Genomic DNA, 18,512 nt, shown 5'->3' with positions numbered 1-18,512 from the left:
CTGCCCGCCGCCCCAGCCGCCCCCCTCCCCCGGACTTCCTCTGCAAGGGGAACTGAGGGGTATACCTGTTGCCAAAAAGCTTCATTTTTTTTGCAGAAATAAACTCAGACCCGTAAGCCAGCTTTCAAGGCAGATACTACCCTGACTCCTCAGTCAAATGTCATTGGTGGGCAACCCCAGGGTATAGAGGAAAGGTTGGGATCTTTTCCTCTGACAAGTTTTAACCATAGAAGAGCCTTATTTGTCAGAGCAAAACACCCAAATATCAAGTAAGAAGGCATTGGATCTATAAGTAATGTTACCTGCGTATTATGGAATATGAAGCAGCCATTAAAAATGGAAGGATATTTAATGATGTGGTCAAACATTCACCAAAAAATAAGAGAAAAAAATGGGATATACAACTAGGTGCCCTGGAAAGATGTTTGTAAAATGTGGCAGAGATGCCAGTTAGCCCCCCAAAATCTGTTCTTCCCTTTTTCTATAGTAATAAAAGCTCTATTCAGATAAATCCTATTTCCTGGGGTGGGGGGGATGGGACTTAGTTCTGGCTAGTGTGGTACAAGCAGGCGTGATGCATGTGAATTCTAGGAAGCATCCTTCGAGGAGACAGGGCTCTCTCTTCTTTGCTGCTTCTTCCTCCATTGGCTGTCTTGGGTCACTAGTGGAAGGCACGCGCTGATGATGGAGAGCCCCAGGTAGAAAGGGCCTGGGTCCCTGATGGTCCCGGGGCTACTGTACCAGCCTGGGCTGCTTACTTCTGGACATCAGTTCCTAGAGAGAGAAATGAACATGTTTAAGCCACTGTTCCTTTGGGTTTTCTGTCATTTGTAGCTGAAACAATCCTAATCAATGTCAGATGTATTGTTAAGTAAACAACAAAATGTAAGTTAAAAATAATATGAATCATAGGATTCTGATTTTATTGTAAAATGTATGTTTCTATATATTTACCTGCATACCTAAAAATGTGGACAGCACGATTAAACACGAAAATGTTAGCAAGGGTTATTTCAGCGGGGTGAGGCTGCAAGGATATTATGTGTTCATTTGTTTGCTTGTCTGTATTTTCTAACTTTTCCACAACGAAAGCGTACTACTTTTCAGGTAAGAAAAAATAAATAAGTGGTGTAAATGGTATGATCCTAATGGGATCAATGTGGATCCTAATCATAAGAAATATACCTTACTCATGATTACATGGGAAAATAACTGAAACGAAAAGAAGTGCACTAAAGTAAAGATTAAGATCCAAGGACATGGGAAACTGTTCAAAATATATTATGAAGGGAAAAAAGGTTATTAAACAGTATAATTCCATTTTTGGGGGTAAAAAGAATAAAATGAACCTAAAATAAATACAATGTTATATGTCAATTATATTTTAATTAAAAAAAGAAAGAATAGGGCACCTGGGTGGCTCAGTCGGTTAAGCGTCTGCCTTTGGCCGAGCCCCGTGTTGGGATTGCTGCTCAGCGGGGAATCTACTTCTCCCTCTCCCTCTGCCCCTACCCCGCTGTTTGTGCTCTCTCTCTCTCTCTCAAATAGATACATAAAATCTTAAAAAAAAAAAAAAAGAATAAAAGGACATGAATACATGCTAGAAAAAGGACCAGAAGGAGATAAGCCAGTAGATAAATGGTCTGGTTCCAGAGGAGAGATTCTGGTGATTCTTATTTTTCTCTTTCTACCTTTTGGCATTTCCTGAATTTCTCCCCAATAAAGCTGTATGAATCTTATTGACTTAAAAGTATTTTTATTTACAGGTGCCTGGCTGGCTCAGTCAGCAAAGCGTGCGACTCTCAATCTTGGGGTTATGAGTTCGAGCCCCACGGTGGGTGTAGAGATTACTTAAAAATAAAATCTTAGGGGCGCCTGGGTGGCTCAGATGGTTAAGCGTCTGCCTTCAGCTCAGGTCATGATCCCAGGGTCCTGGGATCGAGCCCCACATTGGGCTCCTGGCTCAGCCGGGAGTCTGCTTCTCCCTCTCCCTCTGCCTCTCCCACTGCTCATGCTCTCTCTCTCTCTATATCTCTGTGTCTCAAATGAATAAATAAAATCTTTAAAAAAAAAAAAAATAAAATCTTAAAAAAAATGTTTTTATTGAGAGCAATTTTAACAATACAGAAAAAGATGTTGCAAAGAACAATAAAAATGATTAATATTTGGTTATACTTAATTTCTGTCTTTGTTTTTAAGAAACAAGGAATAACAGGAAAACCCTCCTTACGGACGTCTATCAGGATCCTGAAAAAACATTTAAATGTGAGAGCACTTGCCCTGGGTGGGATGGCTGGGGCGGGGGGGAGGGGGGGCTGTGGGAGGGCAGGAGAGAAGCAGCACTCAGGGACTTTGACTTCCTTCCACCTTCAGCCAAGGGTTTGGCTCTAAGTGCCTATTTCCAGGACGGAGGTGGCCTGGGTGCGAGGGTGTCAGATTTGCCTGGCACTTCCTCTGGAACATTCAGCAGCAGGCAGGGCTGGAAGAGGAGGGTTCCGGTGAAGCGCTTCCCTCCGGAGGTCAGTCGGTGCCCAACTGGTGTTTACAAAGAGGGTGGGGCCCCAGGCGCAGGGCTCTGAGGCCTTTGCTCTCCGGGGAGCTGGCTCATGGCAGGCCACAAGCAAAGAGTGGCAAAACCACTGTCTCCTGCAAAGCTCAGAAGCCGGGCCGCAGCTGGGAGGATGCTGGGAAATGAGGGGCCTGAAGCTAGGTGGTAAAGTGGTCAGTGGAGGTTAAGGAGATCCAGAAGGAAGCAGGGGAAAACGGACGGGGCAGGAGCATTCACACTGACTGCACGGGTAGTTATTATCTTCGTTTTCCAGAAGAGCTCTGAAAGAGGCTCAGAAGGATTGGGTCACACCAGCCCCAGGCCTCATGGCTCCTGGACTGAGGTCCAGGCGGAAATTCAGGTGAGCCCAAGGTTCATGCTCCTCACACCACACCGGGCTGTGTCCCATGGGGCAATTATGAGAGAGCCATTCTGTGTCGCTCAGAGTCTGGGGCAAGGCGTGGGGGGATGTGGAGGTTGATTTTCAGGAGGCAGTGGGATCTGGGGATGAAGTGCTCTGAGACAGCCTGTCCTCACTTGGCGTGAGTCGCCCCCTCTGGCTTGGGGGGGCTCAGAGAGGCCGATAAGGTCTGAACTGATTTTGGAGAGGAGTTTGCCAGTGTCCTTTCTTCTTGACTTTGTGGAGACCCGAGGCCTCCAGGCCCGTGGCCAGCTTTCCAGGAAAATATTAAGAGTCTCCCCCTGGGAACTGAGGTGGGGAAGAAAGTGGAGCCACCCAGCCGTTCACACCTCACTTACCGAATGCACAGTCCTCCCTGATTCTCTCCTGGGCCAAGGTGGAGGTTAGACTGGTGTGTCCACGTGCATGTACACACACACACACACACACGTGTGCACGAGTCCATACAAACATCAGCAGAGGCAGCCTCCTAGTGGACCATCCTTTTCAGCCTTGCCCTTGTCTCTAACATCTGGCACACAGCCCGAAGGCGGAACAGGCCCGGAGGCCCACGCTGGGTCATGGGCGGGCTCGGCAAGCAATCTGTTTCCCTACTTCCTTGACTCAAATGCCAGGGCCAGTGCCCTCTCGATGCCAGAGCCATGGGCAGTGAGACACATTAAATCATCCTGGGGAGGCTGGAGGCTTCTATCAGATGAAGTTGGTTGAAATTCTGGCTCTGCCACATTCTGGCTATCCGACCCTGGGCGGCTTTCTTAACCTTTCTGAGAGGTTCAATGCCTTTATCGAATGGGGATGTGTTGGTTGGTGGTGATAACAGACACCACCTCCTCTTCCAGTGGCTGGAGGGGGAGTGAGGAGTAAGCCCGAGAGCGCACGGGTGGTGTTGGGGTGCTGTGCGTAGAGCCTGGCGTACAGCAAACGCCCAGTGGCAGCGCCTCATGCTTGCGTGGCCCTTGGCCTCTCCCACCCCCAGCCCCATTTAGTGCTCCAGTCTTCAGTCTGGAGTAGCAGGGGAGGTCCCAAACCTCTTCCATCCCCTTCTTAGGCATGGAGTATTCCTTTGTTCAGGACCGTGTTGCCTACCACGTCTGAGGACCAGCAGGAGGGAGAACTGTGGTTGAGTCTGAGGTACCAGAGCAATGGGTGCCAGTCCTTTGGGCAGGGAGACCAGCAGGTGGCCCCTTGATGCATCACCCCAAATCCTGCTGCTTCCCCGTTTGACAGCCCCACACTGGCTGTGACCGTATCTCTTCTGCCCCTGCTCTCCAAAGATCCTCACAGGTCGTGGATTCTTTCTTCTAGTCCTGCCCAGGCTGTTCTTCACAACAATGATGAACGTAGCTCCCAGTTACTTACCTCAGTGTCCCCACAGCGCAGACGAGGACACTGAAATCCAAAGGGGTCAAGCGACTCGGTCATCACGGAGAAAGTGACCCACCTGAGACTGTATTGAGGCTGGGAAGACGTGAGTGGCAGAATGGACCCTGCTGGGTAGGAAGACATTCTGCACACTCAGACCCCATTGGTTGCTCCTGGTTTGGGATCCATGGGGTCCTGCTGGGGGCTGCTCAGTTCTGCTCATAGTCAGCTAACCTGGTGCTCAAGGGGATAGGATAGGATAGGCTTCGACTCTCCCTCATGCTCAGGAGTTGCCTGCTTGCTATGGTCTGAATGTTTGTGTCCCCCCTCAAATTCATATGTTGAAATCCTGATGCTCAATGTGATGAGGTTAGAAGTTGGGCCTTTGGGAGATGCTCAGGTCAAGAGGGTGGAACCCTTTGAATGGGATTCGTGCCCCTAGACAAGAGACCCCGTGGAGCTGTTTTGCCCTCCTACCACGTGTGGACACAACAAGAAGTTGGCAAGGTGTGACTCGAAAGAGGGCTTTCACCAGAACCCAACCCATATAGGCACCCTGATTTTGGGAGTCGAGCCTCTGGAACGGTGAGAAATAAATTTGTTTATGAGCCACCCAGTCTGTGGTCTTGTGTCATAGCGGCCCCAGCAGACCAAGGCACTGCTGCTCAGCCCGGCTGGGGTAGGAGGTGAGGACCCGGTCTGGGTGAGGTCCACTCAGGAGCAGGAATGGCTGGCAGTGCGGAAAGGGGGTGTGGGAGTGGGGAGGCAAGTGAGTTAGCGGCAGTGGAGAACTGCTACAACCTCTGAGGCTGGAAACTCACAGGGAGGAGGGGTTGGTAGAGAGCTCAGGGCTGGAGCTGCCCATTGGGAGCTGGGGCCAAGGAGGAGGCCGTGGCCAGAGTTGCTGCCTGAAGCTGGGGGTCCGGAGAAACACCCAGACTTCTCTCCTCTTCCTGCCCCCCCCTTCCTCCGGCACCTTTCGCTGGGTGAACCTAGTCAGAAGCCAGTTAGCAGGGGAGTCTGTCATATGACATTTGCCCTCTGAGATGTTGAACAGAACAGAGAAAGTAAGGAACAGATGTGATAGCAAACGATAAGCAAGCGAGCAGGACACAGACCTTTCCAAGGTGATGTCCTGCTCCCGTGGCCAACCCCAAGCTGCTCCAGGGCTCCTGCTGGGTAGCGGGTGGGCAAGCTCCTGATGCTGATGACCGTACTCCCCCTTACGAAGAGGACTTCTGCTCGCTACTGGTTGGGTCCAGTGGAGCTGGCCACCCTCCTTATATCTGACTGGGACTGCCTAGTGGTCTTCGTTTGCCTTGTCCTTCACTTCAGTGACTGCCTTTCTCTCTGGTCCTAACTTCTTCCCCATCAGCACTGCCCTCACAGGGCTGGGGTCTTACCGTGCCCTTCCCCCCTTGCCAGCCCAACTTAGAAGACCAGAGAAGATGCTGCCAAGAGTCTCCCACCAAACACTCTGGTTAAGAACCTGAGGTCAGATCCAGCTCTGTGGCTTTCTGACTCCAAGCACGCAATGTCGCCCTCTCAGCCTCAGTCTGCTTATCTGCGAAATGGGACTAGCAACAATACCTCCCTGCAGAACTGCTGTGAAGATAAAATAAGCTAATCCAAGTAGAGTGCTGAGCACAGGGCTCAGCTCTTAGTGAGTGTCCTATAAATGGCAACTTCAAAAAGCATGGGAAGGAACAGTTGGGAGTCACCACAGACTCGGGAGGAAGCACCTCTGGACCCTCAAGGTCCTGGCTGCCAGGGTCCATTACTGGTCATTTTCCTTGAGATCTAAGTCTCCCACATTCCAGGGGGATGAGTAACGGGACAGCTCTTTCTCCGGTCTCATGAAGTTCTCAAGACTAGAAGGAGGCCTGCATGTTTTGCCTGGAACTGGCTTGCACTCCCATTCTGAGCAGCACTAATGGCAGTGGGAGGGTTGGGCAATGGGCACAGGAAGCTGAGTGTCCTTGCCGCAGGACTTACTGAATGTCTGAGCATTGCAAGGCCCCCTCCCCGCTGCCTGCCAGTGTTTCTGGTCTCATCTGGAAGGACAACGCTGTGACGGTCCAGGCCCTCCCTAGGCCTTTATCTTTTGTGCTTGGGGCCGGAGGTCTAGTAGCCAATCAAAAATCTTTTAGGCTTAGTATAGTATTAGAGTATCATGGGCCTTCAGAGCTTGAAAAGACGTCGAACAGAACCCTAGACTTGTTAGTGCTGGAAGGGGCCTCCTGTGGGACCACAGGGAATTGGGGCAGGAGCCCAGGGGGATCTTCAGTAGACTATACATGGCTAGTGCTAGATGGGTCTTCAGTCCGAGCACAGAATGACTCCTTCAGAATGAGCCTCAGGCAGAGCCATGGGACATGAGAATGGGACAATGTGCTAAATGTAGCTGATTCAACTCTCTCACTTTATAGCGGAATCCTCAGCTCCCTGTATAAGTAGCTAGTTGGGGGGGGAGGTTCCGAGAAGAATTTGCTAGACAGGAGGTCCATGTGAGTACTTTAGGGGTTTAGGTTGGGGCAGAGAGAAAGAAGATTGCTTACAGCTTCTATGGGGGTAGTCATTACAGGTAAGAGAAGAAAAATAACAATGGAGCATTCATTCCACAAGTGTTTATTGACTCCTGTGTGAGGCCCAGCAGGGATGGGAAGAGGAGTGAGACCCCGTAAGGTGAGATGTGACAGAAAACCAACCCAAGCTGGCTTAGAAAAACGGACATTTGTCGGCTCGCCTAACCGGAGGCGCAGAGGCAGGGCTTCAAATACAGAAGAGTAAGCAAAATAGAAATTTATGTCACTTTCTATCCTATAAGAGTTCAGAGAAAAGTCATCCAAGACCGAGAGAAGGGCTCCGCCATCCTCCACATGTGGCGTCCCTCCCTGGGTCCAGGGAGACTGCTTTCATTTCTATCATCTTCTAGGCAGGGGGAAGCACATGCACAATCCTTCTGAGGGCACAGCTTAGAAGTGGTACAATCATTCTGCCCACAGTCTGTGGTGAGACCTTAAACTCAAGGCCACATCAAGCTACAAGGGAGGCTGGGAAATGTAGCTTTTACGAGGCAGCCATCTGCTTGGCCAAAAATCAGGAGTTCTATTATTAAAGAAGGTGACTGTTGATATTGGGAAACCAGAAAAGCCTCTACTGCACACTGATTAGTTTAGGCCCAAGTGCTTGAACCAATTCTTGGAAAGGGCAAGTGGGCCAACCCCTGGAGCCGGGCATGGGGTCAGCTTCCACTGAGGCACATGGGCTTGCGTGAGCCTTTGGACTCTGGGTCTGTTTGTTCAGCGGCTTAGCTTGTACGCTAAATAATACACCGTGCCTTGCATTTCTTTGGCTTCTTTTAGGAAGGGAGAGAATGGGTGTTGGGTAGTCAACCAGCAGGGAACACTACATGACCTGCCTTGGAGGCCCTCTGACTCTGGGTCAGGGAAGGGACGTCTTTAAACAGATAACTATGGGTCAACGTGACAAATGGTAAACTAGCAGCTATATATAAATCCCAATGAAAACAGAGGGAAGAATTAAGAGAAGGCTGCTAAGAAGGGATAGGAGAGTATAATGAGTTCATTTTGTCTGGGTCTCAAAGGATAGGTGGGAATTCCCCAAATGATTTTGGTTGGGGAAGGACAATTCTGACAAAGAGAACAGCCAACTCGCAGAGCTGTGGGGGCGCACGGGGTGTGGCTAGTGGCCTGGTGTGGCTGGAGAGTGGGAGGGAGCTATGCTGGGAGCAGGGAACGAAGAGCGCCCGAAAGTCACGAAAGTCACGGGAGGAAACAGCCTGTCTGACAGGCCTCTGGAAGCCATGCAGGGTTTCTTAACCCAGCAGAGATGTGGGCTTTGTCTCTGTCTTTCTCTGAGGTAGAGACTGGAGGATGACTCGTTAGGAAGCTATTTCACAAATTCGGCTGAGTAATGAAGAGAGCCTGCATCGGGGTTGTGGTGCTGGGAAAGGAGACAAGGAGCTGGGATGACAGGGAGCCTGGGGGTAGGACTAACAGAACTTGGTAGCTGGGTGGTTGAGGGGGTTGAGCGGGAACAAGGAGGGGGTTAAGTATGGCTAAACATGATCCTAAGTTTATATGCTTGTACTAGAAATCCAGAGAAGGTGTACAGGAGAAGCAAGTTTGGGGATGAGAGGAGAGGATGACTTCCCACCGTCTGAAGCCTGGTCCATGACAGGTTTCTTTGGGATCCTTGGATACACGACATTCTCTCTTAACTCAGGGCTTCTGAACACTCTGTCCCTATTCCGCAAAACATTCCCTCACCCTCAAATCTCCAACTGGCTAATTCCTCATTCCCTCCAAGAGCGCTTCTTGACCCCCCCACCTAGGTGACAAACCCTCTTCGAAAAAGAGAAATGGTACGCCATTTCTTCTCTTTACGTGCCTCTCGCTCAGGGTTGTTTAACGTCCGTCTTCCCCGTCTCAGCCTGTCAGATCCATGAAGACAGGGGCCATGTCTGTCTGTTTGCCCCTTCCTTCTCAACACCTTGTATGGTGTCTGGAACCCCACAGGCACTCATGCTGGGTTCCAAGTATTCAACACTTGTCATTGGAAATAGGAGTTGGCCAATAGTTTTTTTTTTTTTTTTTTTAAAGATTTTATTTATTTATTTGACAGAGAGAGAGTTAGCGAGAGCAGGAACAGAAGCAGGGGGAGTGGGAGAGGGAGAAGCAGGCTTCCCGCTGAGCAGGGAGCCCGATGCGGGGCTCGATCCCAGGACCCTGGGATCATGACCTGAGCTGAAGGCAGACGCTTAACGGCTGAGCCACCCAGGCGCCCCTGGCCAATAGTTTTTATCCGGGCCCACTGAGATGTGATGCAGGGCAATGAGGCCACCATGGGGACCGGTGGTGTGATCCTTTTATAGACCTGGATCACTCTAGACCAGTGGTTCTCAACCAGGGGCAATTTTTGCCTCCCAAGGACACTTGGCATGTCTAGAGACATTTTGGATAGTCATGACTCTGTGTGTGTGTGTGTTTTTTTTTTTACTGGCATCTAGAGGCTAGAGGCCAGGGATCTTGCTAAGCATCCTACAGTGCACCAGACAGCCCCCCATAACTAAGACTTATGCAGCCCAACATGCCTATAGAGCTGACACTGAGAAATCCCACTCTAGAGACTGGTGAGCCAACTGGATGGTTAAGTTCCCATCTGGCCTGCTGGTTGCTATGGCCCAACTGAAGGAGAGCAAGAGAAGCTTAGCGGCTGTCATAAGAAATATGGACTTGTGATGTGCAGCCAGGAACCACCTTGGATCGGGACTCAGTCAAAGGTCCCAAAACCCTGGGCAGTTTCCCCTTAACTGAACTCCCGGCCGTAAGCCCAGCAGACCAGCCTGGCACTCGCCCCTCTCTGACTCACTCCATTGGGTTTCTCTTGCTCTTTGGTGGAAGCGGCCACCACACTCTCTTCCCACCCCATCTGCCTCACTGATTATTTTCAGCTTGGCTTGCAGAGGCCCAACGCTGCAATTACACCCCAACCTCAATGGCTCCTTCTGAAAATAACATTTGGGTCGAAGAAAACCTCAGTCTGGTGGGCTGGATTTTATACTAAACAGTTAAAGAGTGGGTGTGGGCATGGGGGTTGAGGGGGGGACAAGGGAGTGGCACAATGGTACAATTAAAAGAAGAATCTGGAAGAAGGCGAAGGAAGAGGAAGTGAAGAGAGGGAAGGGGTGGCGGTGGTAAGGGCAGTCGCAGAAAGAAAATCTACCTCCTGGGCAGGGGTCAGCCATCTTTTAGAAGTCTTATGCCAAGTCTTCATTTATGCCTCTAATTGAAGGTTTTGTTTCTGAAATAACTTGCCCCCCCCCCCCCATCACTGAGGCCTGGGAAATTCATGTCTGCTTGGGGCCAGAAGAATTAGTCTATGGGCATACCAATCTTTATCCAAGCTAGTGGCCAGATTTTCCAACCCTGAAATAGGAGCCACATGGTTTGACATAGGATTTTTGTTCTCTTTCCAGGTGAGAATAGCAGTCTGGGAAATGTAGTTTCACGATGCTCGTAGGTGGAATTTCCATGGTCAGTGCAGAAGAGTGGACAGGACCTTTAAAGTAGGGATTCTTATGGATATCATGAGAGATTTATGGGTTGCTTTTAGTTCGGAGGAGAGAAGGAAACCGTTGAAAGAGAACCTCCATCCTACCTGCCCAGGAGGAGGGGGGTGGAGATGTAGGGGGTGAGGAAAGAAAGAACTTGGAAGCACTTTTGGAATTCCAAAGGAGGCAGACAGATTTAAAAAGGCTGTATGAGGTGAGATTTGGGGAAATAGGAAAGAGTTCCACACGGTAGTTAAAAGCTCTGTTCTGGAGTCAGACCGACTTAGGTTCAAATCCAGACTATACTAACCACCTGGGTGATCTCCAGTGGTAACTTAGCTGTTTTGGAGAGTCCAACAGTGCAGGCTCTAGAGCGAGGCTAGTTAGGATTTGCATCCTGGCTCTGCGATCTTTGGCAAAGGTATTTCGCTTCTGTGTGCCTCCCATTTTCCCTTTGTAAAATGGAAGGGTATGTATCAGGACCCAAACCTTCTCACAGCACCACTTCTAAGGTGTCCTAAGGCCAGAGAATAAAGTGCTTAGTTCAGTGCCTGGGACATTGACAATCACTCAACATATGTTAGCTCTTTTTTATTACCTCTGGAGTTTTTCTCCAAATGCAGTAGGCAAGAAACTTTTAGCTAACATACACATTTTTTTTATTCGAATAGTTCTGAATTTATTTTCAAGTGTATTAAAATATATGACTAACATATCAAACTGTGGTTTCGCTAATGTTATTGCTTAGGGCAAGGCTATGTAGAAAAGGGAATCGATTTAAAGTTAATTTAGAGAATAAGGAGAGTTAATAAAAGAAGTCAATTAAAAATATATAATATAGATGGAATGTGGGTATGGAAGAAAACCATGCAGGCAATACCTGAATGGCTGAAAAAATCGGAAAATAATCCACGATACTTTCTGCTAATAAAACCTTCTAAGGCACATGGGTGGAGAAATGAGGCAGGAAGATACCGATCAAGACGCTATCAGAACGTTGCCTTTACCCCCCTCTGTAACCACTGTTGTTCCCTTTTTGAGAAATCCGTAGGAGGGCACGGACAAGCGAGGCCTGACGCCCTAATGAGGTCTTGGAACCCCGATAGCTTTGTGGCTTGCTGGGCTCGGGGAAGGCAGGCAGAATCCAAAGGCCCAGCTCGGGAAACCGAAAGCCAACTCCCCAAGTTCTCTCTCCCGCCGAGTTTAGGGCGATTCAGGCCTCTCTGATTTTTTTTGGATCACTGGGTCAATCAGTCAGCCAATGCCTCGGGAGAAGTTTAATTAAGCTCAGATCGCCGGCGCTAGCTGCCAAAGGTCTCCCTGCCCGCCCGCGCCCCCCCCACCCCCCCGCACATCTGGTGAAAAGCTTCTCCCCCGCCCGGCCAGGCGGGGCCGCAGCCCGCGCATGCGCGTCGGCAGGGCGCCCAGCGCCCCGCGGCAGGCTCGGCTTCCAGAACCGAGCGTTGCAAACTGTTGCATCAGACAGCAAGCAGCCGGCCGGGCAGCCAGGGTTTCTAGGAAGATAGGAAGGGTTTGAGATCCTCTGTGGTCGAATGCGAGCGTTGGCTGTCCCTCACGGTGTTTACACGCTGGTAACACGAGCCCCTGAAAGCTCAAGCTTGCGCCAGTCCGGGGAGGGCCTTAGCCACAGGTGAAATTCGCTTAAGCCCACTGCCTCTGCCCCCACCCCACGGCCCCAGCTGGACCAACAGAATTGGACTCCGTCTGCTTTATTAATGGCATGGGCCCTAAAGGAATGAGCTGGGTCTGATTTCTCTTCCCAAGTACAAGAATGCCCCTGAGGAATTTCTCACTCTGTGAAAGTGCAAAACTAATTTCCCCAGACAAGAGCTGTTGCCGGTTCCCAAAAGGGCTTGGAAAGACCCCAGCAGGAATGCTCAGTGGTTCCAAAGCTCTTCACCCCAGCTGCTGGACATGCAGACACTGACCACCAAGAACGTCTTGGTGGGTGGACACACGTCCTTCACAGATAGGCCTTCTTTTTAGAGTATCTCAGGCCCCTATGTATGGAGATTTTGGACATCAGCCAGAGAATGCACAACCACCAGGAACTCACACAGACACAGCACAAATGTAACAGTTCTCTAGATTCAAGTGGCTCTGCAACTCAGGTAAGGGAAGAGTTTTCCTCACTACTCCCTCATTCTTCTGGTCTCTGGGCCTCTGCCTTCCTCAAGGGGAGAGAAAATGATGCTGTAGCTAGCTAGCAGGGATGGGACAGTCTTGGGGGGGTGCGGTGAGAAACTCAAGAAGAATGAATATGATTTGGAATCTACTCTCTAAAGGGATTTCCAGGGCCCTCATCTGAATTCTGTGGTTCAACGTTCTTTTTTTTTTTTTTTTTTTTGGAATGGGTGAAGACCAAGTCATTGAGTATTAATGGATTTTCCAAAAAGACAAAAACTGACAATGTATATCTTAAGCATTCTGTCTTTACTAGAGTGTTGATGTTGAAAATCTATTCCACCTGAATAATCTGGAAAGCTAAAACAGGGCTAGTGTTCTTCCTTCCCCTCATTATTTTGAATCACTCAATCCCAACGTTCAATAACAAAATGACCTGAAAGACTCAGCATTATCCGACATATCCACTTGCCAGCCAGTCACTGTTGTTTGTTTAAGCCAACATTTTCCTTTGAATGGTGGGGTATTATGGCACTACGGGATTTTTGTTGTTGTTGTAACCGATGCTTCATAAATATGGCCCAAGCTATTAAGGTTGTCCACAATGATCATATGAACTGAAGGCATGCCATCTAGGAAAGGGTAGGAAGGAGTGTGGGCAAGTGCATTTCCAGGCCTTGCTTCTGAGGGTATATCTCAGGACCCAAACCTCCTGCCCAATGGATGTCACCAAGGTGGTATCCTGGGGTCACAGGGCGTGGTCTCCCGGAGCTGCCAGGAGCTATCCAGAATGTCAGATATGTCTGAGAGATAGTCCCCACCTAGAGAAGCAAGTCATTGACTATTGTGGGGCCTCTCCAGGCATGAAAGTTGGAGCCCTGAGGTCAGGAGCTGAGTAGGAACTGGAGAAAGTGAGCTCTTGAGCTCATGTTAGGTTCTCTGTTGTACCCACAACACTTACGCATAGTGGGCTGTCAATGCATGTTTGTAGAATGAATGCCCTGAAAAAATGAGGGAAGGAGCAGAGAGACGTAAGGTCAGAGAAGTCCAAGAATTTTGCAAGAGGCCTCCTGGGATGCCCAGGGCTCTTTTGTGTTGGGCAAAGAGAGTCCTTGTAGTTCAAAGACAGGGCAAGAGAATCAGAACCGTGAAGTGACAGGTCTCCTGAGGTTCCTTCTGCCTCAGTTTCCCTGTTTGGAAAGGCCTCCAGTCAGTGAATCTATTTAACCAAGCCTAGTGACATCATCATCCATAACAGTTGCCTCACATTGACTCAGTTCCCAGAGAGAAATTCTGGGAAAGTAAGGGGTCTGAGGGAGGGTGTGTGACTAAGACCCAGGGGACAGGAAAATCCCCTAGAAGCCACACTCTAAAACCATAAGCAAAGTGGCGGCCCGGATGGTTAGATGATGCAGGCACGTACCAAAAGCATGATTCGTTTTCCACATTTCTTGGGCACTCACCGATTCTAGACACTATACGGAGCCCAACCCCAGACAAAGCTCCCGTTCTAAGGGCTTATGATCTAAATTCCTTGTGGAAAGTCTGTCTTTCAAATGTTTAAAGCACCTCATTCAATCCTCATTTCCACTTCAAGTCATGCACCTCCTTCCTGAGAAACCCACCAAGTTTGAAATTCATAGCTGGCCTTCCTTCTGTTTTTTTGCTATTTATGTGCCAATTTAAAGGGTGGGGAGAGCTACGTTAATTTAAAAATAAAACACAAATAGCAAAATGAGTCTTGGTTAAAGTAAAAAAACCACAGAAGGCATTTTTTTTTCCCCTCTCATATTTTTCAGATTTTCCTAGAACCACCTTTATTTCCTCAGAGCCCAGTCATAGAAAGTGAGTGGGCCTCTCTGGATGCTCTTCCAAGCAAAAGCTACAAGCCTTATTCCTATTCTCCTCTCATTGAACCTTTAGGTTTTCTTTTTCTTTTTTAGACATTTGAGAGAGCAATTGAAGCCCCTAATTCACATGTGGTATTTCTAAGCACTCTTAAGAGTAGATTTTGGTTTGTTTTTGCTCGGTTTGTATCTTACCTCTTCTGTTCAGTTGGATCAGCTTGTACATTCCGGTGATGGGAACATGGCATTAAAGTTAGATCCTCCTGGTGGATGCCCAGATTGCCATTTACCAGTCTTGTGGCCTCTTCTATCAAAAGGAGAATAATGGTATACTCCTCTCAGGGCTGTCATGAGGATTAAGGAGTCAAGACACATAAAGGGCTCAGCACAAAACAGGCTCTTAAGACACTGTAGCTATTAAAAATAGATCCTTTCAACCAATCTGCTCCTTCCTTAAACAAGCCCCTCCTCCTGTTTCGGGCGAAGAAAATTAGTTATCTATTCCAAGTCGACGATTTATCCCCATTTTACATCACCAAAGCGCCCGTGAGAAGGGGAGACAAAGCCGAGGTTGACCTGCAAACACCTGAGCCTTCTAGTGGAATGGAATCAGTGTTGCCTTTCAGCAAGAGGCGACCAAATCAGCGGTGCAGGGACTTGGGGAAGCCTTGAAGGCCCACGGTGGGATAATAGGACCACAGAAAATGGGGGAGAGTGATCAGGAAAAGCAGGCTCAGGGGTGAGATGAGGGGCCAGAGGGGTGCCAGAAGGATTCCCACTTGGGGGGGGGGGGGGGGGGGGCGGTTCTGAGTCCAAGCGTCCGCAGGCGGAGGCTGCCGGCCCCGGGGTCTGTTGACCATGGGACCCGAGGCGCGTGCGACAGCGCCCTCTGCCGGCCGCGCGGAGCAAGCCGCCAGCCCCGCCGCTCTGCAGGTGGGACCAGGGATCCCTCCCGCTGCCTCCGCCCCCGCTCCATCCCTTCTGAGGACCGCGCGGCCGGGTCCCGACCGGATTCCGGGAGACGCGTCCCTATCAGACGCCTGCGGGCTGAGCAGAGATGATGCTCGGAAACATCCGATACACCCGGGGATCGGAGGCCGCGGGAACCCACCCAAACCCCGCAGAGGCTGCGCCTCTTGGGACCCGGGGCCAAAGCCTGCTGGGCTGTCGGAGGTGGTTTGGAAGTGGCATCGCCTATGGCCAAGACCGCGGGTTCTGCGGACAGAGAGGAGCCCTGGGTTCGCTTTCTGCCTCATCCATTTTCCAGCTAGGTGACCTTGGGCAAGGTACTTAAATTTCCATGTGCCTTAGTTTCCTCATCTTTAAGATGGAGAGAATGATCCCCGACCTTATGGGTTGACATGAGGATTACATGGGATCAGACAGCCTGGGTTGGAATTCTGGCACTGACATCAGCTAGCTGTGTGCCTGGGGCAAATTACTTAACCTCTCCGTGCCCCGGTTTCCTTAAAATAGGGATAATAACGGTACTTACCTCCGAGGGTTGTTGCCTGCAAAACGCTTAACACAGTGCCTGGCACAGAGTAAGCGCTCAATAAATGGTGGCTCTTATGGTTGTTGTCGTTATTATTGTTCTTAAGAGCGCTGAGCACACGAGCAGAACTCTAGCGGGCTGCTATTATTAGTCTCTTTCTTGGGTCCGGCTATTTCTTTCCGGGCATTGTTAAAATCTTTTACCATGCGGTCGCGTCCTTATCAGTAGCCGAAGGACAGCCGGCCTTCCTGAGATTGGAAAAATCGAGGTTCCCCTGGAGGAGGGCCAAGGACGCGGCCGCGGGCTGCAAGGACCGGGACCTCCCCGGGGGACACCCGCGCCACGCCGCCGCCGCCCGTGCCTCCATTAGCGCGCTCAGAGCCGCAGTGACGTCGCCAGGTCCCGGCGGTGGGGAGGCGCGGCGCGGGGAGGCGCGGCCTGGGCACGCGGGGAGCCTGGGGGTGCCGGGGCGGGGGGCGGCCGGGATGGCCGCCCGGCTGCAGGAGACGTCCGGGGCCGCGCGGTGCCCTGCTGTCCTCGGCGGCTTCGGCCGAGGCAGCCCGGGTCGCTGCGGGAAGTCCGCGGCCGGGGTCGGCTGACCAACCGGCGCCCGCCCCCCCCCCCCCCCCCCGCCCCGGCCTGCCCGCGCCGTGCGCCATCAGGCTCCGCCTGCACCCCGCGGGGAGGCCGCGGAGGCCAATGCCGGGCCCGCCCAGCCCGCGCGGGGTTGGTCTCCCGGCGGCTGCTCCGCGTCTGCGTGGTCCTCCCCCTCCCACCCTTCTCTCCCCCACCCCCACCCGCCCCAGTCCCATTCCTCGTCGTCCCCGAGAGACCTGCTCACTTTCTTCTTCCTCTACCTTCCTTCTGGACCAACTGGTTTGCTGGGAGTAGTCAGCAGCCGCCCCCAGGAGGCGCTTCCAGTCCCAGCTTGCGGGGACCCCGGCGCACCCATCCCACTGCTCGCTGGATGGTTCCACTTGGTTTGCCCTGCCCGCACTTCCGACTCGCCGAGCCTTGCCCCCATTATTGCCCATGTCGGCGGTGGAGCTCCCACCCACCCATCGTCCTAGATGTCTCGCCTTCCCTCCTAAATACCTCTTCGGGCACTCTTCACTTCTTCCAGGATGGCTTCTTAGTTCCAGCTGTCCTGGTTTAGGCTATTAACATATTCCTCTCAAAGATCTCCTTGTCTGCACCCCAGCCTCCTTCAGATCCATCCTCCACACGTTGCTAGAGCCAGCCACCTACAACCCATGTCTGGCCATGCCTCTCTCGGCTTGAGGCTGGCTGCCCTCATGGACACTCTCTGTCTTCATGGACACTCTGGTCTGCCATTTTTGAGCACCTTCTGAGCTAGTCCTGGGTATAGGATCCAGGTGGGATCATGCCATGGAAGGTCCTCAATGTCTTTATTACTGTTGGGTCCTCTCCAGGGAATTTGCACCTCACTCCCTCCTTCTCCTTCCCCAATTGGCTTCCTCTTACTCATTCTCCACAACTCAAGATATGAGTCACCTCTGACAGGAATGCCTTCCCTGTTCTGCTATCTATGGAAGAGAAGTCTCTCTGAGTCCCAAAGCTTCCCATCTCTGCTGCTTTCCTCATAGGGTAAAGACCTGACCTTCGGGCGCCTGGGTGGCTCAGTTGGTTGAGCGACTGCCTTCGGCTCAGGTCATGATCCTGGAGTCCCTGGATCGAGTCCCGCATCGGGCTCCCTGCTCGGCGGGGTGTCTGCTTCTCCCTCTGACCCTCCCCCCTCTCATGTGCTTGCTCTCTCTCATTCTCTCTCTCTCAAATAAATTAAAAAAAAAAAAAAAAAATTTTTAAAAAAAAAAAAAAAAAAAAAAAGACCTGACCTTCAAGATGGCCTATGAGGCCCTGCATGGTCTGTGCACACCCCCCACCCCCATCACCTCCAACTCCAGCCCCTTTTCCCTCTGCTCTGGCCACACTGGGGTCTCAGTTCCCAGTCTCTATGCCAGTTCCCCTCCGACCCCAGGGTCTTTGCACAGCTTGTTCTCTCTGCCCGGTACACCTTTCTGCCCTTCCTCACCTACTCAATTTTTGGCTCTCATCCTAAGTGAGCATCATGTCCTCAGAGGCAGCTTCCCTGACCCCTCCCCTAGCCCCACCTCCAATTCAATCCAATCCTTCTTGGATAGATCAAACATATAAAGAACTACAGGAGAGTAATATCATCAAACCTGTTTATTCTGCACCCTTCCCCTGCCCCTCCAACCTTTGCCAAAGCTTAACATTTGCCCTAATTTCTTCAAATCTTTTTTTCAAAAACATAAAACATCTTTAGATCTAGATAGGGCCCTTTGAACCCATGTCTGTCCCTCTTCTAAGGTAACTAATCACTCTTCTGCTTTTGGGATGTATTATTCCTATACATGCTTTTGCATTTTTACTACATTTGTTTGTGCCTATAAACACTTTATAGAATTGTTTGGCATGTTTGTAAACTTTGGAGAAGTGGCATTATACTGAATATATCATTGTACTACTTGCTTTTTTTCACTCAGCGTTTATGATTTGAAAATATATTCACATTGATACATGTAGTTCTAGATCATACATTTTCACTGCTAATTCGGGTCCCATTGTATGAGTTC

General features: G+C 50.6%; 1 long non-coding RNA gene across 1 annotated transcript; it reads right to left on the bottom strand.

Annotated features, from left to right (window-relative positions):
• Nucleotides 1–347: 347 nt before the first annotated feature.
• Nucleotides 348–16,309, bottom strand: LOC116638758. Its single transcript, XR_004300716.1, has 3 exons — nt 15,895–16,309; nt 14,595–14,706; nt 348–774 (listed from the first exon to the last, which is right to left on the bottom strand). It is a non-coding gene; the product is annotated as an uncharacterized LOC116638758 (long non-coding RNA).
• Between the last annotated feature and the right edge of the window lie 2,203 nt (nt 16,310–18,512).

The sequence above is a fragment of the Phoca vitulina genome, unplaced genomic scaffold, assembly GCF_004348235.1.
Source record: "Phoca vitulina isolate PV1807 unplaced genomic scaffold, GSC_HSeal_1.0 scaffold16, whole genome shotgun sequence".
Classification (NCBI taxonomy): Eukaryota; Metazoa; Chordata; class Mammalia; order Carnivora; family Phocidae; genus Phoca; species Phoca vitulina.
Note: the sequence above shows the minus strand (reverse complement) of the source record. Positions and strands in the feature narration are given on the sequence as shown.